Genomic DNA, 16,233 nt, shown 5'->3' on the forward strand with positions numbered 1-16,233 from the left:
CATGTCCCTGCATTATTAGCCACAGCCTCCAGATTTCAAACCCAGTAACACTGGCCATGAGCCAAGTGCTGGTAAACGGGATTAGGTGGGAAGGCAGGTGTTTCACACATGTGTCGGTGCAGACTCGATGGGCCGAAGGGCCTCTTCAGCACTGTGAGATACTATGATTCGATGTGATACTGTACCTGTCCTGATGGTCCAATTTTTGGCTCTTGGGCAGATTGTGTCTCCTGTGAAACATCTTGGAGCAGTTTACAGAGTTAAAGGTGCTAATGAAAGTTGTTGTTGACTCAGATGTGTGAGTGCTTCCCATTGAATCGTGGCTGGCATGGCAATCTGTGTCTCTGCCACAGCACAGCTACAATTCCATTGCGTAATTATGCAATTAAATCATTCATTGCAATGGGGTGATGACAAAAATGATTCGATCCTGCAAATTGTTGCGGAGTATTAATAAATATGGGTACTGCAAACTGTGGCATTGAACTAAGTGTGGAAACAAAGCTTGCTAATTCAACTCCTAAACCAACAAAACAGGACAGCATGGTGGCACAGTGGTTAACACTGCTGCCTCACAATGCCAGGGACCCAGGTTCGATTCCAGCCTCAGGTCATTGTCTATGTGGAGTCTGCACATTCTCCCCGTGTCTGCGTGGGTTTCCCTTGGATGCCCCAGTTTCCAAGGATGTGCTGGTTAGTTGGATTGGCCATATTAAGTTCATAGAATCTCTACAGTACAGAAAGAGTACTGACCATCTCATCCAGGTCCTATTCCCATAACCCTCATTTATCCTGCTAAACACCCTGACATTAGGGTCAATTTAGAGTCATAGAACACTACAATGCAGAAGAGATTCTTCGGGCCATCGAGTCTGCACCTGACCTGCGTGGAGTTTGCACATTCTCCCCATGTTTGTGTGGGTTTCCTCCGCAGGCTCCGGTTTCCTCCCACAGTCTAAAGGTGTGCGTGTTAGGTGCGTGGCCATACTAAATTGCCCCTCAGTGTCAGGAGGATTAGTAGGTTAATGCCTGGAGTTATGAGGATAGGGCCTAGATGGGATTGTTGTCAGTGCAGGCTCAATGGGCCAAATGGCCTTCTGTACTGTCAGATTTCAATGGATTCTATGTGACTCCAGAGCCACAGCAATGTGGTTGACTCTCAACTGCCCTCTGAAATGCCCAAGCAAGCCATTTAGTTCAAGGGCAACTAGAGATGGGCAATAAATGCTGGCCAGCCAGCAACACTTATGTCTCACAAATGAATAAAATAAAATTCCCTACCATCTCCCCTGTAGTTACAGGGATATATATAGTTGCATCGGGCACTAATGCCTTCTTGGTAACGCGCCCAATTGCCCACCATCGTTTGCAGACCCTGCGTAATATCTGTCCGGAAGATATTGTGAGTACGGTGGCCCAGCCTGGCCCTGTCCCCAGCCAATAAACACACATTCCACTGGGCAGTGAGGGTCAATAGGGGAGGGATAAGGAGGATTTTTTTTTGCAGAGTGTGTTACGATCTGGAATGCGCTGACTGAGAGGGCGACGGAGACAGATTCAATAGTAACTCCGCAAAAGGGAATTGGACAAAAACTTTAAATGGAGAAAGCTGTAGGGCTGTCACAATACTGGGTCAAATGGCGTCATTCATTCAGTTCCAAATGACCCTCTGACTCACACAGCTAAAATCCCCCCACCCCCTCACCCGGCAACCACACATACAATGTTCAAAAGGGATCTTTTCCCCTCATAAGCATGGCATGGTGGCACAGTGATTAGCAATGCTGCCTCACAGCGCTAGGGACCTGAACTTGATTCCAGCTTGGGTCACTGTGCAGAGTTTGCACATTCTCCCTGTGTCTGCATGGGCTTACTCTGGGTTCTCCGGTTTCCTCCCATTGTCCAAAAGACATGCTGTTTAGGTGCATTGGCCTTGCTAAATTCTCCCTCAGTGTACCCGAACAAACACTGGAGTGTGGTGACAAGGGGACTTTCACAGTAACTTCATTGCAGTGTTAATGTAAACCTACTTGTGATACTAATAAATAAACTTCTAAAAAACTTTAAACTTTAAGCCCAGGGTTGTTCCAACTAACCTGGAAGCCGCTTGCCTTACAACAACAACCTGCATTTATGTAGCAGCTTTACTGTGCCAAAGCATGTCACAAGTGACTTACAATTGAATCATCAGGCAAATTAATTCCATTATTCTATCATGACCAGATCTGTATTTTTGGGGGGAGTTTTAATTTGGGGATGGGGAGCCCAATAATCGAACAGGAATCTGGAACTTTGCGTTACCCCACAGGCTGTGGTGGTTTAACTTTGTAACATCGGTCTTTCATCGCTGATAGGTTTCCCCCTTATCTTCCTGTCAGCTGGGAGAATCTGAAGGAGGTTGTTGGGCTGGATAGATCCAATCACAAATGACGAGTCCAGACCCATAGAACATAGAACATTACAGCGCAGTACAGGCCCTTCGGCCCTCGATGTTGCGCTGACCAGCGGAACCAATCTAATGACCCTCTAACCTAAATTATTCCAATGTTATCCATATGCCTATCCACTCACCATTTGAACGCCCTTAAAGTTGGCGAGTCCACAACTGCTGCAGGCAGGACATTCCACGCCCTTACTACCCCAACCATGAGAGAGAAGCATTGCAACTCCCCTTGGCCCACAAGCCGTGCTGTAAAGGCCCTCATCTTCTTAACAACACTCTCCTCGCTCCACTCTATCTGCTGAACCTCTGAAGGACTGAGGCATCTAGACGGCCACATTTTGGAAAGGTTAAACCAGTGGTCACCAGCATCATTAAGATAGAAATAGAAATCCTTACAGTGCAGAAGGAAGCCACTCAGCCCATCAATATTTAAAATAAAGTCTCAAGTTTAAAATTTTATTTGTTAGTGTCTTAAGTAGGCTTACATTAACACTGCAATGAAGTTACTGTGAAAACCCTCTAGTCGCCACACTACGGCGCCAGTTTGCTTACACTGAGGGAGAATTTAGCGTGGCCAATGCATTTAACCAGCACATCTTCCAGACTGTGGGAGGAAACCGAAGCACCCAGAGGAAACCCACACAGACACAGGGAGAACGTGCAAGCTCCGTGCACACAGTGACCCAAGTTTGAAATCGAACCTGGGTCCCTGGCGCTGTGGGGCAGCAGTGCCACTGCACAAAGCCATCCCTAGAGAGGGTGGGGTGCTGCTGGGAGGCTATTGAATTCTCAGCCCGTCTGAACAGGACCCAGAATCTGATGGGTTGAAACCAGCTTTTCTCACAAGCGGTTAATCCTCCTGTCTGCGCCCAATCGGCCAACCGGGGTCTCAACAGGGATCGGGAAGGGAGTCCGCAAGTTGCTCCTATGCCACACAGTGCGTGTATTTATCACATGGGCCATCAAAGACAGCTTTCCCCAATCGTAATTTGTCAATCGGTTGCTAAGCAGTAAATCCGTTGCCATTGGTTACATAAACGCAGAGTTTGGAAAAGAATGACTGTTTCTCGTAGTGTCGGCCTAGCTTTTAGTTTTGCAGAATTTGTGTGTCAGGCAGTAATAGGGAAAAGCATTTAAGGATGATGTACGAGAGAGTGGGACGCTGTGCAATGCAAAGTGAAGTGAAACTTCATTCACGTGGACATCAAATCAGATTACACAGCAAGATTCCCTACTGTTGATTGTGGCTCTGTGCTGTCCATCGCTGGGCTTTGTCTCTCTGTGGGTGTGGGGATGGTGTCGAGTCCCATGGAAATGGCTGACCAGGCTCCCGGCCCCACTCCCTCCTCAGTTCGAAAAAAATGTAGTCCATTCAGCCCCTCAGGCCTGTTCCTGCCATCCCAATAGGTAATAAGACCATAAGACACAGGAGCAGAATTAGGCCGCTCGGCCCATCGAGTCTGCTCCGCCATTCAATCATGGCTGATATTTTTCTCGTCCCCATTCTCCTGCCTTTTCCCCATAACCCTGATCCCCTTATTAATCAAGAACCTATCTAACCCTGTCTTAAAGACACTCAATGACCTGGCCTCCACAGCCTTCTGCGGCAAAGAGTTCCACAGATTCACCACTCTCTGGCTGAAGAATTTCCTCCTTATCTCTGGTTTAAAGGATCGTCCCTTTAGCCTGAGGTTGTGCCCTCTGGCTCTAATTTTTCCTACGAGTGGAAACATCCTCTCCACGTCCACCTATCCAGACCTCGCAGTATCCTGTAAGTTTCAATATGATTCCCCCTCATCCTTCTAAACTCCAACGAGTACAGGCCCAGAGCCCTCAACCATTCCTCATGCAACAAGCTCTTCATTCCAGGGATCATTCTCATGAACCTTCTCTGGATCTTTGGTGGACCTACATTCCCACTTCCTTCCCCTGATTTCTTTAGGCTTGATTCCTCTTAACTTATCAAAGATCTATTGCTTTTTTGAAGGTTCCTCCCAAGCCAACCCTGAGGCCTGGAGAGAAGCAGATGGCACAGTGGCCCAATAATTAGCACTGCTGCCTCACAGCGCCAGGAACCTGGGTTCGATTCCCGGCTTGGGTCACTGTCTGTGCGGGGTTTGCACATTCTCCCCATGTCTGTGCGGGTTTCTTCCGGGTACTCCAGTTTCCTCCAAAGATGTGCAGGTTAGGTGGCCCTGCCATGCTAAATTGCCCCTCAGTGTCAGGAGGACCAGCTAAGGTAAACGTATGATTTTATAGGGAATAGGGCCCGGGTGGGATTGTGCTTGATGCAGACTTGATGGGCCAAATGGCCTCCCACTGCACTGTAGGAATTCTATGATACTCAGACATGAGAGGATAAAGGAAAGTGTGTAGGTTTTGCCTTAATATAGCACCTATTTCTGTACATGACCTCAGGACATCTCTTTACAGCTAGCGAAGCACTTTCAAAGTATAGCCTGTGTTGCAGTGGCAAAAATACAGCAACCAATTTGTGCACAGCAAGCTCCCACAAACAGCAGTGTGATAATGACCAGATCATCTGGGTTAGTAACATCGGTTAGGAATAAATATTGGCCAGAACAACACAGAAATTCTTCTGCTCAATGCCTTGGGATGTTCTTCACCCAGAAGACAGTGCAGATAGGGCCTCAGTTTAATGTATCATCCAAAAAAATGGCACCTCTGACAATGCAGCACTCCCTCGCGATTGCACTGGCTACACTCTCAAATGTCTGGAGTGAGATTTCACAGAATCATAGAATTTCTACAGTGTAGAAAGGACCATTCGGTCCATTGAGTCTGAGCTGACTCGCTTACAGATCTTACCCAGGCCCTCTCTCCAGGCCTATCCTTGTAACCTCACACATTTACCGTGGCTAATCCATCTAACCTACACATCTTGGGACACTAAGGGGCAATTTAGCATGGCCAATCCATCTAACCTGCACATCTTGGGAGTATGGGGAGGAAACCGGAGAGCCCGGAGGAAACCCGGGCAGACATGGGGAGAACATGCAAACTTCGCACAGACGGTCACCCACGACGGGAATTGAACACGGCTCCCTGGCGCTGTGAGGCAGCAGCGCAAACCATTGTGCCATCCTGCCATCAAAGGGGGAGAGGGTTATCCCACTGAACCCAATAGACAGAAGGTTCTTTGACTTTCTTTGGGAACATAAGAACATAAGAACATAAGAAATAGGAGCAGGAGTAGGCCATCTGGCCCTTCGAGCCTGCCCCGCCATTCAATAAGATCATGGCTGATCTGTCGTGGCTCAGTTCCACTTTCCCGCCCTCTCCCCATAACCCTTAATCCCCTCTCTTATCAAAAACCCATCAACCCGCTTCTTAAAAATATTTAGCGAGGCAGCCTCCACCACTTCAATGGGCAGAGAATTCCAGAGATTCACCACCCTTTGAGTGAAGAAGTTCCTCCTCAACTCCGTTCTGAACTGCCCCCCCTTTATCTTGAGGCTGTGCCCCCTAGTCCTACTGTCTTTTTTGAGCGGGAAGAGTCTTTCCACCTCTATCCTATCCATCCCATTCATCATCTTATACGTCTCAATGAGATCTCCCCTCATTCTTCTAAACTCTAACGAGTACAAGCCTAGTTTATTCAGCCTCTCCTCATAGCTCAACCCCCTCAACTCCGGTATCAGCCTAGTAAACCTCCTCTGCACTCCCTCCAAGGCCAAAATATCCTTGCGCAGGTGCGGCGCCCAAAACTGCACACAGTACTCCAGCTGCGGCCTCACCAATGCCCTATACAGCTGCAGCAAGACCTCCCTACTTTTATATTCAATCCCCCTCGCTATGAAGGCCAGCATCCCATTCGCCTTCCTGACCACCTGCTGCACCTGCAGGCTGGGTTTTTGCGACTCATGCACAAGGACCCCGAGGTCCCTCTGCACCGTCGCCTGCTGCAGTTTTTCGCCACGTAAGTAATAGTCCTTCCTACCATTCTTCCTACCAAAGTGGACCACCTCACACTTGCCAACATTAAATTCCATTTGCCATTTCCTGGCCCATTCGCCCAGCCTATCTAGATCCTTCTGCAGACTCTCCACACCCTCCGCACAATTTGCCTTTCCCCCAATCTTGGTGTCATCAGCAAATTTCGACACCCTACACTCGGTTCCCTCCTCCAGATCATCTATATAAATGGTAAATAGCTGGGGTATTGCAGCAGCACTTGCCCTTGCATGGGGTAAGAAACTCAGCCCCTGCTCCAGGGCACCTCGAGTGAGCACTGATGGTCAGAGAGGATCAGGCGGCGATGTTGCACACAGTCAAATGGCAGCCAACATATTCCGCCTGGATTCATATGGGAGACAATTGCCCATTGCACCAAGGAGTGCCTGTGAACTATGACACATGCCCCAGAAGGGGGCAGGAGCTCCAGAAAACATGGGGAAGAATAGGGGGGCAAAAAAGTCTATCCATGCACAGAATCACACAGATCGGAACTTTCTGACCATTCCCGCTGTAGGGATTTTCCCCAATCCACCGATCTCCCCCTGCATCTCCAGAGGCCTCATTAGGCCCCCGCCCACTAGAGCCTGGCTCCTCTTGGCACTGCCCCGTGCCTGGTGGGTACTGCTTGGGAGCACTTTGGGCATTGTCCCTTTACCCCCTGTGCAGTGCCAGGGGGCCAGGTTGGTACTGCCAAATTGGTAATGCCCGGGGGCACCCGTCTTAAGCCCTGACCTCCTGTGGCCTCCATTCACTACAGCATTTGGTTTGGCCGCTAGTTCCCCACTGGTGGGGACCCTTTGTACACCCCACTGGAGTGAAACACACCTGGTTGGGGTGGGGGGGGGAGGTGTGTCAGGGGGAGAGGTTAGGGGGCCTAGCGATTTCAGTCCCGCGCCCGCTAATGCTATGCTAATACACATTAGCTTAACATATACAATTCCTCCTTGATTTCTGCTGTGGAACTGATGGTGCTGGAAAGGCAGCAAGCGGAGACACATGGAGGCCATGAGACCCAGTGGGAAGCCTGCTATACGGCCTACGCTGATGTCTCCCGCCTACAGCTCGGGGAATTGCCCCTGCCGTGTGGGGTGGGTCTGGAAAATTCCACTCACAGTCTTTCCAACACAGAAAATGCTTAAACATTTATATATTATAAAACTCTCATCAACTTCAAATGGTCAAAGCAATGAGTGTAGCCCAGTCCATCAGGCAAACCAGCCTCCCATCCATTGACTCTGTCTACACTTCCCGCTGCCTCAGGAAAGCAGCCAACATAATCAAGGACCCCGGACATTCTCTCTTCCACCTTCTTCCGTTGGGAAAAAGATACAAAAGTCTGAGGTCACGTACCAACTGACTCGAGAACAGCTTCTTCCCTGCTGCTGTCAGACTTTTGAATGGACCTACCTTGCATTAAGTTGATCTTTCTCTACACCCTAGCTAGAACTGTAACACAATGTTCCGCGCTCTCTCGTTTCCTTCTCTATGAATGGTATGCTTTGTCTGTATAGCACACAAGAAACAATACTTTTCACTATATACTAATACAAGTGACAATAATAAATCAAATCAAACCACTTTGGACACAGAGGGGAATGCACGGCTCTCACAGTCAATGTTGTGAGCAAACAGCCCGCACCCTCACTTCTCTTGCCCTTGCTTTACACGTGAATCATTTCAGTCAGACTGGTTCGAAAAAAGACTACACAGATAGAAATCAGCGGAAGGTGGCAACCCCACGCATGGGCAACAGTCAACAAAATGTCTCATAAGAACATAAGAAATAGGAGCAGGAGTAGGCCATCTAGCCCTTCGAGCCTGCCCCGCCATTCAATAAGATCATGGCTGATCTGTCGCTGCTCAGTTCCACTTTCCTGCTTTCTCCCCATAACCCTTAATCCCCTCTCTTATCAAAAACCTCGGAACCCAGAGGGTCACATGTGCCCACCCCTCCAACCCACTATTGATCCAGAGTCACATGTAGGCAAGATCAGGTAAGGATGGCAGATTTCCTTCCCTAAAGGACATTGGTGAACCAGATGGGTTTTTAACAACAGCTTTCATGATCATCAATAGGCTTTTCCTGGATTCAAATTTCACCATCTGCTATGGTGAGATTCGAAACCGTGTCCCCAGAGCATTACCCTGGGTCTCTGGATTAATAGTGACAATAACAATAACACTCTGCCACCACCTCCCCATAGCCCAACTGGTCCTTGCTAGTATTTATACTCCACACGAGCCACCTCACAGCCCTCGTCATCTACTCTCCCAGCACATTCTATTTATCTGTTTAGCCCATTTCCTCTTAGAAATGACTAAACTCTTCGCCTCAACTAGTCCTTGTCACGTATTCCACGTTCTCCCTGCTCTCTGGGGAAATTGCCTCTTGAATTCTGTGTTGGGTTATCTGACCTTTCTGACTTCAAGCTTTGGTTTGTCCGCACCCACCACATCAAACTATGTCATCATCTGAAGGACCTTGAATTGGTCGCCTATCAGCCTTCCCTTATCTAGCCCTTTCAATCTTCCCCTGCAGTTATAACATTTACCTTCCAGTCAGTGATCTTGACCGTGCTTCTCAGTAACGTCTCTTGGAATCCTACAGTGCAAAAGGAGGCCATTCGGTCCATCAAGTCTGCACCGACCACACTCCCACCCAGGCCCCGTCCCCAGAGCCCCACATATTTACCTTGCTAAGCCCGCTGGCACTCCAGGTCAATTTTGCATGGCCAATCAACCTAACCCACACATCTTTTGACTGTGAGAGGAAACCCACACAGACATGGGGAGAATGTGCAAACTCCACGCAAACAGTGACCCAAGCTGGGAATCAAACCAGGGTCCCTAGCGCTGTGGGGCAACAGTGCTAACCACTGTGCCACTGTGTTGTCTCCTTCAGCTGATGCACCTATTCACCCATATGAGCAACTCGAGCTACACCTCTTTCAGGGTTGGCAGTTCCAAAATAGTGAGCCCCTTGAGCATTTGTACTCCAACCCCATCCCCTGCCGCCCCCACTCCCCCACCGCCATCCCCTTCCTACCCCCACCCTCTTCACACACTCCGTCCCTTCATCTGGTCTCTTCTCATCATCTTTCTTAAGCCACCAGTCTAAACCTGCATGGTCAGTGGACTAGCTGCAGGGTCAGATTAATGATGCCAATCACCTCATACTGAGTTCATCTTGTACATGGTGCCAGAATCATGGATAGAATCATGGAATCAAAGGGCGGGATTTTCCGGCAGTTCTCACCCTGAAATGGGAAAATCCCACCTGAGGTCAATGGATCTTTCCATGGTCTGCCCCTCGCCCCCTCCACTTCCCGTGGCAGGCAGGATGGTAATATTCACCCCTTAGAATCGTAGAATCCTACAATGCAGAAGGAAGCCATTCGGCCCATCAGATTACACCTATTCCCTATCCCCATAACCCCATGCACTTACTTGAGCTGGTCCCCCTGACAATAAGGGGCAATTTAGCGTGGCCAATCCACCTGCCAAACACATCTTTGGAGTGTGGGAGGAAACCGGAGCACCCGGAGGAAACCCAAGCAGGTACAGGGAGAATGTGTGCAAACTCCACACAGACAGTGACCCAAGCTGGGAATCGAACCTCAGCGACTCCTTACAATGCAGAAGGAAGCCATTCAGCCCATTGATCCTGCACCAACAATAATCCCATAACCCCACAAACGTACCCTGCTAACTCCCCCCCCCAACCCCCCCGACACTAAGGGGCAATTTAACATGGCCGTACCACCTAACGTGCACATCTTTGGAGAGTGAGAGGAAACAGGGGCACTCCAGAGAAAACCCACGCTGACACGGGGAGAATGTTCAGACTCTGAAGAGGAGATAGGAACACCAAAACATTATAGGAACACAGGAACTGGGATCCACCATTCGGCCCCTCGAGTCCCCTCGATGAGGTCCTGACTGATGTGTCTCAACACCCCCACCTGCCCACCTGGGTTCCCAAACCCTCAACACACTTGCCCAGTAGGAATCTGTCCATCTCAGCTGTGAAATTATCTCTCGCACCCTGCCCTCGGCAGCTTTCTGTGGGAGAGAGAGTTTCAGATTTCTGCTGCTGAGGCAAAAAAAAATCAACAGTGTACTGTGCAGTCACTGCTGAAATCCTCCAGCCGCCAGCCCTCAGCACTCTGCGAGATACCGCATCCCCCAGACTTCGAGCCATTGTCTACAGTCCCTTATTCAGCAGTAAAAACTCACAACCTCTCCCTTCATGCCCCGCTGTGTGCATTAATCCCAGAGGGAGGGCTGACCGAATGTGTGCTTGCAACATACTTAAACCTCGCTGACTAACCTCCTTGTATAAAATACGCATTCTCCCTGCACCATGGGCAAGAGCTGCTGCTGTAACAATCATTTTAGAAATACTTGGCGTTTAAAAGCAGTCACGTTGCGGGTTTTGCTCATTACAGCGATCTCTGTAAATCATCAGATACTTACAGCAGTGCCACAGGATCAAAGCAAGAGTTGCAAAATTACTTCTAGAATATTCCAGGAAGAAATGTTTGAGAGAGAAAAAAAAACAACAGCCACTTACAGACTTCAACAAGAAGAGACTAGATTTCAGCTAGTTGTGGTCCAGTAACACTGGGTTTCAGCTGTCTGAAAGCCACCCTCAGAGAGCATCATACGCACACATTCTTCATGGTCTGATGGAGGCACAGATCACATCAACACCAAGCATTGATATTAGCCCTAACTCCGCCTCTCCCTCGGACTCCCCACGTCCCCCAGACTGTCTGATCCAGCCTCCTGTCACTCTCTAGAGCTGCCTGTTCCTGTTCCCTCACCAATCCTGTGTACTGTTCCTTTGGGCTTATTTTTATTTCTACCACCACCCCTCAACCCCTTCCCCTAAACTCCCTCCCCCCTACAACTGTCCTCCCCTAACCATCCCTCACATTTTAACTCAATGAAATCTTTCGCAAAATGTCTGCAGTGCCTCAATAGCCTGAGCTACAGGCTGCCTGCTGACTCTCATTGAGAGAGAAACAATCTGTTTATTGATCAATATGTGGAGGGGGACACCCATAGACAAGCAGCACAGCAGACAGAAGGATTAATGTCCCAGCACCCTGTGCCATGTGGGGGAAACATGTAGATGGGATATTGGACTAATGAGCGAGGCTCCAGTCTCAGCTTGTTCGCCCTTCCAGTGTCTGTGCCCCAGGTGCATATATACATTCGTTCCAAACTCTGCTCACCCATGTTCTAACTTGCACCAAATCCCATGCACCCATAACCCCTGTGTTCGCTGAACCCCTGCACCTCCTCAATTTTAAAACGGGGACAGAGCAAGGTGGTGGGCCTGAGCATGACGCTCTGTCCAAGAGTTGGTACAGATTCGATGGGCTAAATGGCCTCCTTCTGCACTGTAATGATTTTATGATTTCTACCAAACAACCAGATTTGATTTATTCTTGTCACATGTATTAGCATACAGTGAAAAGTATTGTTTCTTGCACGCTGTACAGACAAAGAATACCATTCATAGAGAAGGAAATGAGAGAGTGCAGAATGTAGTGTTACTGTCATAGCTAGGATGTAGAGAAAGATAAACTTAATGCAAGGTAGGCCCATTCAAAAGTCTGACAGCAGCAGGGAAGAAGCTGTTCTTGAGTCGGTTGGTACGTGACCTCAGACTTTTATATCTTTTTCCCGACGGAAGAAGATGGAAAAGAGAAGGTCCGGGGTGCGTGGGGCCCTTAATTATGCTTGTGGCTTTCCTGAGGCAGTGGGAAGTATAGACAGAGTCAATGGATGAAAGGCTGGTTTGTGTGATGGATTGGACTATATTCACAACCTTTTATAGTTTATTGTGGTCTTGGGCACAGCTGGAGCCGCACCAAGGTATATATATACCGAGTTATATACAAATACGTTGTTATTCTGAATCCAGTGTTTATTTTCATAAAATACCTACAGTATAGAAGGGGGCTATTCGGCCCATCAAGCCTGCACCAACCACAATCCCACCCAGGGCTCTGGTTTACCCTGGTAATCCCCCTGAAGGTAGGGGCAATTTAGCATGACCAATCCACCTAATCGCAACTTTTAGGCTGTGGGAGGAAAACGGAAGACCCGGAGAAAACCCACGCAGACACAAGGAGAATGTGCAGACTCTGCACAGACAGTGACCCAAACCATGAATCAAACCCGGGTCTCTGGCGCCGTGAGGCAGCAGTGCTAACCACTGTGCCACCGTGTCACCCATAAAAGCAGAACATTTTGATCAGGCAGTCTGCACAGCAATTCCACAGAAAACGTGAGTTTGTTACTTCCAACAGAGCATGATTCGCTTGTTTAAGAGTTGCAAAGTCTTGTTTGGTCCCAGCTTTGGTTGAATTGAGGGAGAAGGGTGCAGGCCATTCAGCCTTCAACCACGTCCCATCATTCAATTTGATCACGGATGATCTGTGGACCTTCACTACATTTGCCTACTTGAGCTCATTAAACTCAATACTAATAACAGGTATCCATCACAAACAGACCTGAACACCTAAATCTTCCTCAGAAATAGAGCAGGAGGAGACCATTCGGTCCTTCAGCCCTGCTCCACCATTCATTATGATCATGGCTGATCATCTACGGGCAGCACGATGGCTCTCCAGGGATCTGAGTTCGATTCCCAGCTTGGGTCACTGTCTGTGAAGACTCTGCACGTTCTCCCTGTGTCTGTGTGGGTTTCCTTCAGGTGCTCCGGTTTCCTCCCAGCCCAAAAACATGCAGGTCAAGTGGATTGGCCGTGCTAAATTTCCCGTTAGTATCCAAAGGTTAGGTGGATTAGCCATGGTCAATGCGTGAGGTTTTGGGAATAGCACAGGGGGTGGGCCTGGGTAAGATGCTCTGTCGGAGAGTTAGTGCAGACTTGATTAGCTGAATACCCTCTTTCTGTACTATATGGATTCTACGATTCTATGGATTTTATCTAACTCAATAACCTGACGCCACTCTCCGCCCCACCCCCCACATCCTTTGATCCCCTTCTCCTTATGTGCTATTTCTAACTGCTTCCTGAAAACATACAGGGTCGGATTTTCTGACTGCGTTCGCCACAAAACTGAAAAATCCTGCCCCTGACTGCTACAATTCCCATGGTGAGCGGGACAGAAAACTTCCGCCCACAATGTTTTAGCCTCAACGACTTTCCGTGGTACAAATGCCATTAGCTGACCACTCACTGAGTGAGGAAACCTCTCCTTATCTCAATCCTAAACTGTCTATCCTGCATCCTCACACTTGACCCCTGGTTCTGGACACCCCTACAATCGGGAACATCTTTCTTGTATCTACCCTGTCAAGTCCTGTTAGAATTTTATTGGTTTCTAAGAGATTCCCCCTCAATCTTCTCAACTCATGGAGTCATAGAATCATAGAGGTTTACAACATGGAAATAGGCCCTTCGGCACAACTTGTCCATGCTGCCTTTTTTTAAAAGCTGATCCTAAATTAATCCCAATTGCCTGCATTTGGCCCATATCCTTCCAAGCCCATCTTACCCTTGTAACTGACTAAATGTTTTTTAAAAGACAAAATTGTACATGCCTCTACAATTGGCAGTTTGTTCCAGACACTCACCACCCTCTGTGTGAAAAAATTGTATCTCTCCCCTCTCACCTTAAACCCATGCTCTCTAGTTTCACATTCCCCAATGAATACGATCCTAAACAATTCAATCTCTCCTCATACATCAGTCCCACCATCCCAGAAATCAATCTGGTAAACCTTTTTGTACCCCTTCTAGAGCAAGAACACCCTTTCTCACACAAGGAGATCAAAACTGCACACAATATTCCAGACATGGCCCTGTATAATTGCATCAAGGTTCAAGGTTTACATTTCTGGACGGGAATCTCCCATCTGCATCTCAAATGTTCCGACGGAAAATCATTGGCCAGATTTTCCCCATCCTGTCCGAAACGGGAATCGTTGAGGGCATGATGGAAAATTTGACAGACCAGCAAGAGATCCGTTGGCTTTGGGCGGGAAATTCCAGTGTCACAATGGGAGAAGATCCCACCCGTTTACTCTGTTTCTCTCCACAGATGCTGCCAGATGTGCTGCCAGATGGTGGTTGGCACTGTTGCCATACAGCACCAGGGACCCAGATGGGTGGCACGGTGGCACAGTGGTTAGCACTGCTACCTCACAGCACCAGGGACCCAGGATCGATTTCCGTCTTTGGTCACCATCTGTGTGGACCCTGCAAGTTCTCCCTACATGGCTTTCCTCTGGGTGCTCCGATTCGCTCCCACAGTCTGAAAGACATGTAGTTAGGTGAATTGGCTAAATTCTCCCTCAGTGTACCCAAACAGATGCCAGAGTGTGGCAGCTAGGAGATTTTCACAGTAACTTCATTGCAGTGTTAATGTAAGCCTTACCTGTGACACAAATAAATAGCAAAAAGAAAACAAAAGAGAGAATTTCCAGCACTTTCTATTTTTGTTTCAGCTTTCCAGCATCTGCAGGATTTTCCTTTCATTCCAGCTGTCTGGACGAGGTGTGGGCCCAACTCCCCCAGGTAAGGGGTAAAAGTTAAATTACACGAGTCTCTATTACAACCGGAGCCCAAACAGAAATATTTTGTTCTCTGTAACCCTGAGGATGGATCTCAGCAATAGAGTTCAGTTAAACAGGAAATGTTTGCATTGTATTTATCTGATCTCTATGACATGACCTGTAATTAACTCTTGTTAATTGTTACATTCCTCTCTTCAAATATGATGCCCATAAATTTCATGCAGATTGTCAGAAACTTACAACATCAGCGAACAAATCCTAACAGGAAACCCCTCAACTAATTTTGATTCATCACCATATACGATTAGACAATAGAATAGTCGCTCTTGATACTGAATAGCCAGACAAGACACATGGAATGTTGAAAGATAATCCTGTTGTGGGAGAGTCCAAAGCTTCATTGGAAGGTAGTGGCGTGGTGGTATGGTCACTGGGCAGATGACCCAGGCTAATGTTCTGGGGACCCAGGTACAAATCAAAGAACAAAGAACAACCCAGCATGGGAAACAGGCCCTTCGGCCCAACGAGCCCGCGCCGCCGCATCCTCTGGATTAATAGTCCAGTGTTAATACCACTAGGCCAACACCTCCCCTTTTTGTAAGGTTTTAAATTTTGGGAGTCACAGATGAAAATGATTTCAAGGTAGTTTATTAAATTTTTAAAGAAACAAGTAGATATGATGCAAAATTAAACAGAAAGGAAAAGTATTTGACCAGTGACAGGTGAGAGCAGCTTGCTGATCCTGAAACATTAAAGAATGGTGCAGCATTGGTTGATCTCTTGTAGTTTAAGGTGGCAGCTTGCTGCTCAGTAGCTTGTCATGCCCAGGAGAGGCATGATACTCATAACTTAAAAACAGACCATGCTTGTATGGAAGCTTCTGGATCTATTTTGGAGACCTGGGTTCGGATCCCACCATGGCAGATGGTGAAATTTGAATTCAGTCTTTAGAAAATCTGGAATTAGAAGTCTAATGACCATGAAACAGTTATTGATGGTAAGAAAAACTAATCTAGTTCATTAATGCCCTTTAGAAAAGACATCCTTAGCTTGTCTAGCCCACATGTGATTCTAGATGCACTTTTTGAATTATTTGCGTGGTTAGTACAGGCTTGGAGGGTCTGTTCCTGTTCTGTAATTTTCTTTCTTCTTTATAGGCACCAGAAATTTCAGATAATCACCAATAAATTCCAGAGGGAATTCAGAAGAACCTTATTTATCCAGAGAGAGGTGTGAATGTGGAGCTCGTTGCTACA

The 16,233-nt window shown here is 47.8% G+C and overlaps 1 protein-coding gene across 2 annotated transcripts in view; it reads right to left on the reverse strand.

Annotated features, from left to right (window-relative positions):
- Nucleotides 1–11,105, reverse strand: part of LOC145356827 (cyclin-dependent kinase 18-like) — a 107,627-nt gene extending 96,522 nt beyond the window's left edge. The window contains exon 1 of one of the 2 annotated variants that reach the window (XM_080209736.1): nucleotides 10,995–11,105. The gene's annotated coding sequence lies outside the window, so the exon portion shown is untranslated. Of the gene's footprint in view, nucleotides 1–10,897; nucleotides 10,948–10,994 lie in introns of those variants that run through there. The other variant, XM_080209737.1, reaches the window with a different exon arrangement.
- Between the last annotated feature and the right edge of the window lie 5,128 nt (nucleotides 11,106–16,233).

This window comes from Carcharhinus amblyrhynchos, chromosome 22 (assembly GCF_965287045.1).
Source record: "Carcharhinus amblyrhynchos chromosome 22, sCarAmb.v2.hapA, whole genome shotgun sequence".
Lineage (NCBI taxonomy): Eukaryota > Metazoa > Chordata > Chondrichthyes > Carcharhiniformes > Carcharhinidae > Carcharhinus > Carcharhinus amblyrhynchos.